The sequence below is a fragment of the Perca fluviatilis genome, chromosome 15 (genome assembly GCF_010015445.1).
Source record: "Perca fluviatilis chromosome 15, GENO_Pfluv_1.0, whole genome shotgun sequence".
Taxonomy (NCBI): domain Eukaryota; kingdom Metazoa; phylum Chordata; class Actinopteri; order Perciformes; family Percidae; genus Perca; species Perca fluviatilis.
Window position 1 is genome coordinate 37,531,274 of NC_053126.1, and position 11,732 is coordinate 37,543,005.

Here is an 11,732-nt window from a genome sequence, read left to right on the forward strand (position 1 = left end):
AATAAAACAATAATTAATATATACCAAAACTATATCAAAGTTATCAATGTGTGCTTATTTTAAACCAAAATAAACAATATTGATTCATGATAATAATAATTGACTGAACTCATATTTGTAGATGCAGGATATATATACATATATATATATATATATATACATATTTATTTATTATATATATTTTTTTTCGATGAATCATTACAATGTACAGTAAAATCGATTAATGAATTATCAATTTGAAAAAGTATTTTTTCTGGGCCAGTTAAAATATACAAGGGCCAGTACAAAACCCTGATCTACTGGCCCGGGTGGCCAATGAGAAAAAGAAGTTATGTTGGACCCTATAGGTAACTGGTTTTAAAATCCCCATCTTAAATAATGCCATGTCAATGTCATTAAAATCAGTAAACTTTTTTTTGTAACAATATTTTCTTTCTCATCCACTGCTTTGAGATACATTGTGTGGAATTTCCAGAAACACAGTTGTGGTATGATGAAACTAAGGGAAAGCCAGCATGAGTTTTTAAACTCAGTTCCTGTCTTCCTGAAGGTGTATTTAAAAATACACCTTCAGGAACACAGGGACTTCCGAGTTGGGATGGCACTGCACAATAACATATCGTGGTTAAACTGTATTGCCTTCCTAATTGTCTCCTCAATTGAGTGTTCTTTGTAAGTCATCAAGGTCTCCCAAAACCTTCGTCATGTACTGTATGAGAAATGAGTTGTGCTCATTTAAGTAAGTAAGTTTTTTCCTTAACAAACATTGAGCAGGAGGTTCTGTTGAATGATTTATTATGAAGTGTTACAGATGCCTTAAGCATTAGAAACATTATTAAATTGTTATTTATTATTTCTAATAAAACTGCAGCATGACACAAGATGTGACGGTCCAGTTCATGAATAAACCACTTACTGAAGTATTTCAAACTGTTTTAATGCAACCCTACCAGATAAGGGGTGTCATGATATCAAATGGGTGTCCGCGAGCGTTGCGCTGCAATTCTGTGGTGGACCACCACTGGTGGTGTGCAGAAAAGCAACTTTATTCATACTGAAAACAAAGATCTGTCAGTGTTGCGACCGAATATATACTTAAGCAGCATTTCTCAATCCTCTAATGGACCACTAGTCCTGCCGCTGTCCGGCTCCTGGTTCCAACAAATGATCCGCATGTTATCAAGCAGCTGTAGGAGTTTATACAGTCGGCTTTAATGTAGCAGGATGGCAGACACCCAAATCCTAAGACTTCTCTTCTTTTTTTTTTTATTATGTTTCCAATTAACGAGTTATTGTTATATTTAAATTCTAAAGAAAATTATTGCAAATAAAAAATAGCCTAATAAAGATTATATCAATCATGTTACCATGTCGATTTCACTGATATAATGTGAGTATACATCACATTCAAATTTTTTTTAAAGAATAAACAAATAAAATAAAATGTTTTAGTGATCTGTGCAATAAATAATTACAATTAATTAATAATAGTGACCTTAAAATCTAAAATTAAATCGTAGAGTTGGAATAGATTAATAGACAGACAGATAGATAGAGAGATAGATAGATGGATAGCTTTTATTGTCATTCAACTGTACATACAGAGTGCACATGTAAGAGCCAAAGTTAACTAAAGGCAAATTTAGAGGTTTTTGTATATGCTAATGTTTAAGTTTGTATATTATTATAGTTATTTGATGTTGACGTACATTGTATTCAACTATGCGTGTTGTTACAGATCTAATTTACTCTAGTTCTATGTTCGAGCTACTGCGCAGGTGCCCTTTGTTTTGCTAGAGAAAGAGCGTTGTGGTGGGTCAGCGTTAGCTGCAGGGCAAAATGGTTTTTTGACCGTAAAAAATAAGTTTGTAACGAATAAGTAATGTAACAAATGTCGGAAAGTTGGAACAGCAAGGTGGACATTTTCAATGTGGATTTCTGTCTGAGAGAAGCTCGGGGAAATGTTTGGATGAAAATAGAGAGTTGAGATATGAAACGCAGTGATGTCTATTCTGTGAGTACGTGTCTGCAAACTTAACTAAAGGTTGGGAAATAAAGAACGAGTCAAAACTAACTGTGCCTACTGCTGACAGAAGTGGATTTAATACAAGATTTGATTTTACCACTAAAGCACATATGAACAAATTTTTTTTCAATAAATCATAAATACTGCCTAAAATAATGCTAATGCTACAGTGTTACTTTAACATTAAAATATGACAATGAAAAAAAGAGTTTCACAGCAGCATAGTTTGTCAAAAAAAAAATGAAACCAAGTAAAGGTTCTGTCTCTCTCTGTGAACATCTCACTAGGAAGGGTGGAGGAGGGGGGCTTGCCGTGGACGGCTCCACTTTAATCATCCCCTTTAATGAGAGGGAGGCTAATGTGAGGAGCATACAGGAGAAGGTGAAGGCTGACCTTCGCATTCCTGACAATAGGCTCGTTCGAGATGAACTGCGCCTCGCCTGTAAAGTAGACGAGAGCAGGCGGCAGCAGACTGGGGCGGTAACAAAAGTCCGCTCTCAAGTCGGACAGTTTTCCAGCTGACTCCAGCAGCCTTCAGGCTGAACAGGAAGTGACACAAACACTGTGGTCCGTTCGGGTCCGATTCCGATTTAATAAAATGTTATCAGACCCATATATCTGCTCCTACACAGTCTCCAGTTGGTTTTATTATGACAGAGTAGCTGTCAAAATTCTCTACATGCTGTTGCTGATTTTAATTACCAACAGACTGTAGATGATGTGTAATCTGAACAGATTTAGTCTCTCTGATTTCTAAACATCACTATCAGCCACACAACATGTGTTCTGTACAGAATAAGCCTTTAAATGAGACAAATAGCAGTTAAAATCCCTCCGATTCAAAACCAATAAAAAGTTTATATAAAACGTCATCATGTTGAGTCGATTCTGAACCAATCAGCTGTTCGATCAGCTGAGAGACCGGCGTTTCCCAGCATGCCCTGGGTCCGCCTGCGTCTGCCTGGCTCTTGCAGTCGGTGAAAAGCCACTGCGCTGCCTGCGTCTCAGAACTGCGGCCGCCTTGGTCTCGTGAGATTATTGTTGCCCACGTGTGCATGACGTCAGAGCAAGTCGGGATCAAGTCGGACACAAATCTAACCGGCATGCATTGGGCGCCGATCGCCGGTGATCGATTCTGCGCAGATCTGGCTCATCTCGAACGAGCCTAATGTTGTTCTTTGTGACGCACAGGGCAACCGTCTTTTGGAGGGTCTGGCACAACAGGTACGATCATTTTGTCTACGTATGGATGTGTATTACTTTAGGCCTATCAGTGCTATAATGTTTTTTTTATTATCATAAGTTTGTAAAAAAATAAAAAATAAAAAAAATCACTTTACATAAACAAGGATATATTGTGTCCTATAGGCCTGGGGTTATGGCGACAAAATGCCCGCAGAATTGTTGCCCTACAGGACGATGCATTTGAGGAGCTCCAGAGGAGGAAGAGGAGGAGGTCAAGGTAATATTCATTACATTTTCCAGAATAGGCTACATTCATAATTTTAATATATATATATTTTTATATTTTGACACACAATTCAACAACCCCCTTAACTAATTCCATTAATTACTTGCTATCGTACTTAGCAAAAAGTAATCAATCTGCAAATCTCCTTCTGTTGTAGTCAGTGTTGGGAAGGATACTTTCAAAACGTACATATATGGGAATACATGCCCACAAATGTATTTTGTAACGTATTCCATTACGTTACTCAATCTGAGTAACGTATTCTGAATACTTGGATTACTTCAGGATTACTTCCACATTGAATTGCGTTTTATAAGTGTAGGAATGCAGCTATCACATCCATCTTACTAAACAGGCCTATAATGGTGTGTTCTTTTTATTCCAACTAGCTGAATGTGTACCTGAACAAGCAGATAGATTATTGTATTGGTAGTCCCGAACTGCATACTACAAAAATCTAACCGCAGTGCTACCACGAGCTAATTTTAGCTAACGTTAGCTAGCATGTCAAATGGGGCTAGTCAGTCTTTAAACGGCTCTGGAGCTAGTAAATCAGCACGTAGGAGAATGTAAAGTCGCACGTCAATGTTAAAATAGCAAGGTGACTAGTAAAACTACAGCAGACGACTACCCTTGGCTAATTAAAAAAATTGCTTACTTTAAGATGCTTCTTCAGGTTGGAGGTGGAGTAATTTGGACGCTGAAAGGAGGTTGGTTGCTGGCAAGCAGAGGTTGCACTGCACAGTTATATGTCATTCTCCCTGTTCGTTCTTTAATGTGAAATGCTGTTTGAATTTCCAAGATAGAAACTTATTCCTGCCCTGGCTCTGTCGTGCCGGTTCCGACTCCATTGTGACTGATCACGCAAATAGCTATTTTTTTTTGATTTCATATCGGGGCTTCTGGAAAATGCATAGAGTTGCCTTAATTTAGTCAGAGTGAATAAACTCGTGAAACAGAGAAGTATCGTCATGTAATCTATTGATTTCAACAATGTAACTGTATTCTAAATACCAGCGATTTAAATTGTAACTGTAACGGAATACAGTTACTCATAATTTGTATTCTGAATACGTAACGCCGTTACATGTATTCCGTTACTCCCCAACACTGGTTGTAGTTGTATTTTAATACCAATAATATTAGCAGTAGTAATGCTTTACCGTATTGCTGGCTGCTGTGAGAGATCTGGAGTAATGTGTGTTTAAGCCTGCATATACACCGCCTGTGTCGGCCATCAGAAGGTGCGGCAAAAAGGCATGTATTTCCGTTCATTTTGAATGGCGGTAGTGCGTTAAGGCTGCAGCAAAAAGTTGTTACTGAGTCAACCTTTGGAGAAACGCGAGTTGCAACCCCACGTCATGCTGCGTGGCCAATCATGTAAACGGCAATCAGACTTGGCGGTGTGAGAGTCGCGTAGAGGAAACAGGAAACATCACTGCCTCTATCTCTGCCACAAAAGCTCTGAACTCCTCGGTCCCTCCATCTCTTTTCTTTCTCTCTTTCTCCGGGGAAATGAAGCTGCCTTCAAGTGCACTCAGAAACGTCCATATATATAAAGGAACTGACGGAAAACAGTAACTATTAAATATAAAGTCTACTTGTGCTACATTGGGGGTTAAGGAACACAACAGGATGTCGCACAAATGAGTTGTAGAAAAATCGCTGGATAGCTGTTCTGAACGCAGCCTGCCGCCAGAAACACTTTGCATGCTGAAGCTCAAGCAGAGCTATTTTCATTTTGGGGCCCATGTTATTCAATCTGTCCGGCCACACCGGCTGTGCTCAGGCGCGGAGCACGCTAGCTGCAGCTATCTTTTCGGCGTCTCCTCTATTTCAACCCCGTGGAGTGGAGAAGGATCGCGTGTGGTCTGGTATGAACAGCCAGGCGCGGGATCAGGCACAACTATACGCTTCACGGCTATTCGCGGTGTGTTCCTGGCGTAAGAAGTAGTAGTAGTATAAACAGCCCTTCCCCTACCCACTCTCCCTGCTGCATGTGTGTAGGTGGCACTAGTTGCTATGGTGATTAATGAGTGCATGGGGAAAGGGCTGTCTTACGGTACAGATCCACTTTTGCGACACGACTGTCGCGTGGTGTCGCGATGTCATATAGCCATGGTTGATGCTCCACGCCCCTAACCAGCAGTTGATTGAACGAACGCGTGACGTGGGTGTGTCTACTCGAGAATTTCAACAGAGTGTCATGGCGGCTCGTTGAGAATACAATCTCGTATTATACAAAAATAGTTCACCGAAATGTGTTTCTGAAAACATTTTAAGTGAGAAATAGGCCGTGCAGTTGCTGAATATGTCTTCATTTCAGATCAACAAAGGTCAGTTTGAAAGATTTTCGTCTACTTCTACTGGATAGTCGCGTCGCGTTCAACGCGATTCATTTGCATAAAGCTGGGCATCGGCCAGCTTTTTGACACTCAGCATTTTTTCAAATGTAGCGCCGCCTTCCCGGAATGCTTTGCAGGAGCGTTGAAGTCGCTTGACGTCACCCATAGGAATAGAGCGGGGCGCGACGCGACAGAAGCGTCGCACGGACAAGTGGATCTGCACCGTTACACACATTGCCAAAATCTCTCACATAGTTAATTTGATGGAAATCTTTGTCAAAATTGCTGCTTCTGACTCGCAGGCAGTTTGTCCAATCGTCAAAATGATAATGTGAGAGTCAGGTGACCCTGAAGAGATGCAGTGTTCAAATTGTTTGTAGTGTAAAAAATGTGAGAAATAAAGCAGTTTAGAAAAGTTGGAGGCTGTCTGTGTGTCTTTAAAATGGGAGCCTGCAGCAGGTGCTTGGTCTTTCTGTCACAGATCCAAATGTGTAGGTATTGTGCTTAAGTAGTGTCATTTGTGTACGTTTAAATGTAAAAAAAATGATTTAAATTAAGTGAAATTTAAAACTTTTTTACTCTTTTTAAGCTGCCTTCCATTCTATAGATTCCATTCACCCATTCTAGCCCTAAACAACCCATTTCAATGTCTTGCCTTACATATTCCCAGAAATGATTATTATTAGTTTGATTCAAGTAGCAAAACTAATCTCTGTTCAAATTAACAGGTCTGACAACGGATATCACATGACATTCACACACACTGGGCATCTGTATGCTGGTGTGAACAGGAAGTATTTCTTAGTGAAAAAAAATGCAATTAGCTATGACATAAACATATAAACATATATTAAACATCTCAAATTAGTGATAACTTCCATTTAAATTTGCTTCCTGCTTCTTACAGTGCAGACGCTCTACTGTTTGCTCCTGCTTCTGCTTGCATATTTCTGCTGATAATCTTGCTTTTCCTCTGAGAGAAACTATGAACAGCGGCTCTTGGATACTTGTAAATCACTGGACTATACATTTTTTGTAGACATAGTAGGCTATTGTCATATTTGAAAATTTTTCTGCGTGAGCATGGCCTACCAATAGCTCAAGCCTGTCCTAAAGTGACTGTAGCTAAAGCTAATTAGCAGCAAGATGCCTTCCTTCTCCATAGAGGACTACTACAAACTCCTTCAGAAGATTGCAGTTCTGGAAACCAAAATTTACCGGTTAGAAGTAAACGTGGAAGTGAACGGATCATGTGGAAATGACACCACTTTACCACTTGTTACGGCCTCCATTGAAAGGAACAAACAAAGGCTCAAAAGGGAATGGAGGATGCAACATATATGAAAAGAAGGATGCCAAACACCATGTTACCAATAATCCAACAAGCTTTATTAAATAATGCAGACTCCCAAAAGTAACAAACCAAAAAGAAACAAAAGGGACTGGAGACCCCGGCCAAAAAGAACAAAAGATGGGAAGACGCTGGACCAACCTCGCAGTGGGCCGTTGCTCCCCGCGTCTCCCCCTAAACTAACTAAAAAGGGTAAACTAATCCTAGAACAAACAAAAAGAACGAATAACTGAACTACCGGTAATCTCCAGCCCAAACTAAAACAATAAACTAAAACAACAAAACTCCAGCACCTAAATGTGCATGGAGGTTGGGAAAATAACAGACCTGCTTGTGGAGAAAAAGGAAGATGAGGAGACAACTCCTCACTGGTGTGCTGCCACTGAACCAAAACGATGGATAAAAGCATGCTAACACACAGCTAACTAGCACCAGCAAGACCACAAAGAAACAAGAGGGCTGTGGAACGGATAATAAATCAACAAGTGGCAGTCCTCCCTGGAACTCTTTTGGTGCAAAGCCTAAGAGTAAATCATTTTCCTGGGAAATGGGAGGACGACTAACGGGCAGAGCACAGCGCCCTGAGATTTGTGATACGACCGGCTGGCCTGCATTATCATCCAGGCAGAGCGCCTCTTCAACCCCTGTACTCAGTAGGACACAGCCGTGGACAACTGCAAAAGGGAAAACCACCAACAAAATGCCTCCCCAACAACTGAGTGTGCAGGTGAAGAACAGATTTGCTCCTCTGCTGCAGGACCCTGGACATGACCTGGATTACGTCTCAGCGTCACACAGCAGGGTAAGGACTGAGAGCAATTCTAAAAGTAAAAAGCTACAGGGAAAGCTAATGACTGGGCCCCGAACTCTGATTGTGGGTGACTCTGCTGTGAAAGATATCAAAAGCAGTAAAAACAACAAAATACTCTGTTTTCCCAAAGACATGGTGTCTGACTTGGCCCAAAGAATCCAGGATATCATAGCAGCACACCCAACTGTGAAGAACATTATACTGCATATGGGGTCAAATGATGTTGTAAAGCAAGAGTCTGAGTGCTGAATCGTGACTTTATGAATCTGCTGAACACAGTCAGCTCCCTAAACGCAAAGGTGTTTATCAGTGGCCCTATACCGCCAGTCAGAGGAGGAGCTGAGAGATTCAGCAGACTGCTGGCACTGAACAGATGGCTTTCAAATGCATGTACCAACCATTCTCTGCAGTTCATTGACAATTTTGACAACATTTTCTGGGGCTGCAGACATCTTTTTAAAGCAGATGGACTCTTCCTTAACAAACCAGGAGTAAAGCTGTTCACCTCTAGCCTACTTTACTTTCTGCGCCACACATCTGCTCCCTTGGCCAAGGACACGAGACAAGATGAACCAAAACAAGAGGAAGACACAACAAAGTGCGGCAGTGATCCACTACAGCCCCCACCTGAGCAAAGATTTGACCATGGGAGACCAAAGAGCGGAGATGAGAAATCTCAACCCCCCATCTCACCCGTCCAACACTCCTCAAACCCCTTTGACAACCACGACAGCTTTGAGGACCTCTTTAAGGATACGTCGCTCTCCCCTCTTTCCCCCATCCCCATGTTGGAGTTCACTGACCAGATGAAGCAGCTGGTAAATGCTGGAACCAAGTATGCCCCCCTTCCTTCTCCCATCGTAAAACGCCAGGCACCTCTGCCCCCTCAAGGACGGCAGCTAACTCCTTCTCCCCAAACTGATAAGGATGCTTGTGTGCAAAATGCAGCAAGCATTAACTGATATGGGCCGGGTCCAGGCTGCATGCCTAATAACACTCATGACTCTTTCCAAGACAAGCCTGGGCCCTGCGTATTAGATTCTTCCACAATTTATGTTGTGATAGGTAATAGAAAAAGAATGGCGAATAAGCACGTGACTGCAAACTTTGCAAATTTAGCATCCATTCCTCGTCAGCCACAGTCTGTCCCAAAAAATGAAAACACACTAACACTAGCACTTCTAAACGTTAGGTCTTTGGCGGGAAAATCATTTTTAATCAATGATTTTATTATTAAGCACAATCTTGATTTTATGTTTTTAACTGAAACCTGGTTGGACCATAACAACAGTGCTGCTGTTCTCATTGAGTCAGCCCCCCCTAACTTCAGTTTTATGAGTGAGAATAGAGTGAATAAGAAAGGAGGTGGAGTCGCCATTTTGTTTAATGACTCATTCCAATGTACGCAAATATCTTACGGACATTTTGCTTCTTTTGAATATGTGGCTCTTCAGCTAAGATCCTCCCCTCAAGCTCTACTTCTAAATATCTACAGGCCACCTAAATACTGTGCAAACTTCTTTGACGATTTTACTGAACTGCTATCTATAATCTGTATTAACTTTGACCGAGTAATTATTGCTGGTGATTTTAACATTCATGTTGACAACCCCCAGGACAGAGGGACCAAAGAACTGTGTTGTGTTTTTGAGAGCTATGGACTGACTCAGCATGTGACACAGCCCACGCACAATAAGGGGCACACTCTGGACTTGATTATCTCCAATGGTCTGAACATTTCCGAGGTTGTGGTGACTGATGTTGCTCTCTCTGATCATTCCTGTGTTTTCTTTAACGGCACTATCTCTGTGCCCAAAAGTGTTCAAACAAAGTTAATCAGAAAACCGTATATCACTGAAAACACCAGTGAATCATTCATTCAGCTTTTCTCCTCTACACCCACCCTCACTGGGGCCTCAGTCACTGAGCTTATAGATAATTTCAACTGTAAAATTACGAATGTTATTGATGCCATTGCTCCCACTAAGGTTAAAACTGTCTCTGGTAAGAAAAGATCTCCATGGAGAAATTTTATAGTGGTGAGAACAGAAAAAAGAGTGTTAAAAAGCTGAACGCAGTTGGCGAAAAACTAATCTCCAGATCCATTATAACACCTATAAAGAGAGACTTCGCATTTATAATTTGGAACTAAGGAATGCAAGGCAGTCCTTTTTCTCTGACATTATCGCCAGAAACAATAATAATTCACGTGCTTTGTTTGCTACTGTCGATAGATTAACAAACCCTCCAGTACCATTAGCATCTGAACTGTTGTCTTCCAAGGCTTGCAACATCTTTGCCTCCTTCTTCACAGACAAAATTCTGAAAATTAGACAAACAGTCAGTGCCTCCATATCAAGTACAGGATATGTGTTGTCACAGTGTTCACGCAAAACAAATTCCAACATGACACAATTTCATATGATCAACCATAACAACCTGGAGGACATTATACAACACCTGAATACCTCCTCCTGTTGCCTTGATATTCTACCAACGGGTGTTTTCAAAAATGTTTTCAATTGTTTGGCTTCTGATCTTCTACAGATTGTAAACACATCTCTGCTCTCAGGTATCTTCCCACAGGCCCTGAAAACTGCAGTCATCAAGCCACTCTTAAAAAGAACAATCTAGACATGTCACTAATGAGCAACTATAGGCTGATATCAAACCTTCCATTTTTAAGTAAAATAATAGAAAAAGCGTTTTTTCAACAACTCAACCTTTTCTTATTACTAAACGAGAGTTTTGATTCCTTCCAGTCAGGTTTTCGACCACACCACAGCACTGAGATGGCTCTTGTTAAAGTCTTTAATGACATCCACTTAAACACAGATAGTGGCAAAATTTCAGTCTTAGTATTACTTGATCTCAGTGCTGCATTTGATAATACCGATTGAAAAACTGGGTTGGTCTTTCTGGCTCAGTACTAAAGTGGTTTGAATCCTATTTAAAGAATAGGGACTACTTTGTGTCCATAGGTAATTATACATCTGAGCATACAAATATGACGTGCGGAGTTCCCCAAGGCTCAGTTCTGGGGCCTCTTCTGTTCAACATCTACATGCTTCCACTGGCTCAGATTATGGAAAACAACAAAATAAGTTACCATAGTTACGCGGATGACACACAAATTTACATAACCTTATCGCCAGGGAACTATAGCCCAATACAACAAATGAATAAGTGCATTGAACAAAGTAGTAATGACTGGATGTGCGAAAACTTTCTTAAATTAAATGAAGAAAAAACTGAGGTGGTTGTTTTTGGAGCTAAAGAGGAACGATTAAAAGTCAGCGCTCAGCTTCAAACGACAATGTTAAAAACAACAGACAAAGCCAGAAATCTTGAATTTTAAAAGCCACATTAAGACAATTACAAAATCAGCCTATTATCACCTTAAAAATATATCAAGTGACTGAAGTCTCTACACTGGCTTCCAGTGCCTCAAAGAATTGATTTCAAAATACTTTTGCTGGTTTATAAATCACTAAACGGTTTAGGGCCAAAATACATTTCTGATCTGCTACTACGCTATGAGCCACCCAGACCTCTCAGGTCGTCTGGGACAGGACTACTCGTTGTCCCCAGAGTAAGAACTAAACAGGGGAAAGCAGCATTCAGTTTTTATGCTCCACATATCTGGAACAAACTCCCAGAAAACTGCAGGTCCGCTTCAACTCTCAGTTCTTTTAAATCAAGGCTGAAGACCTATCTTTTTGATCTTG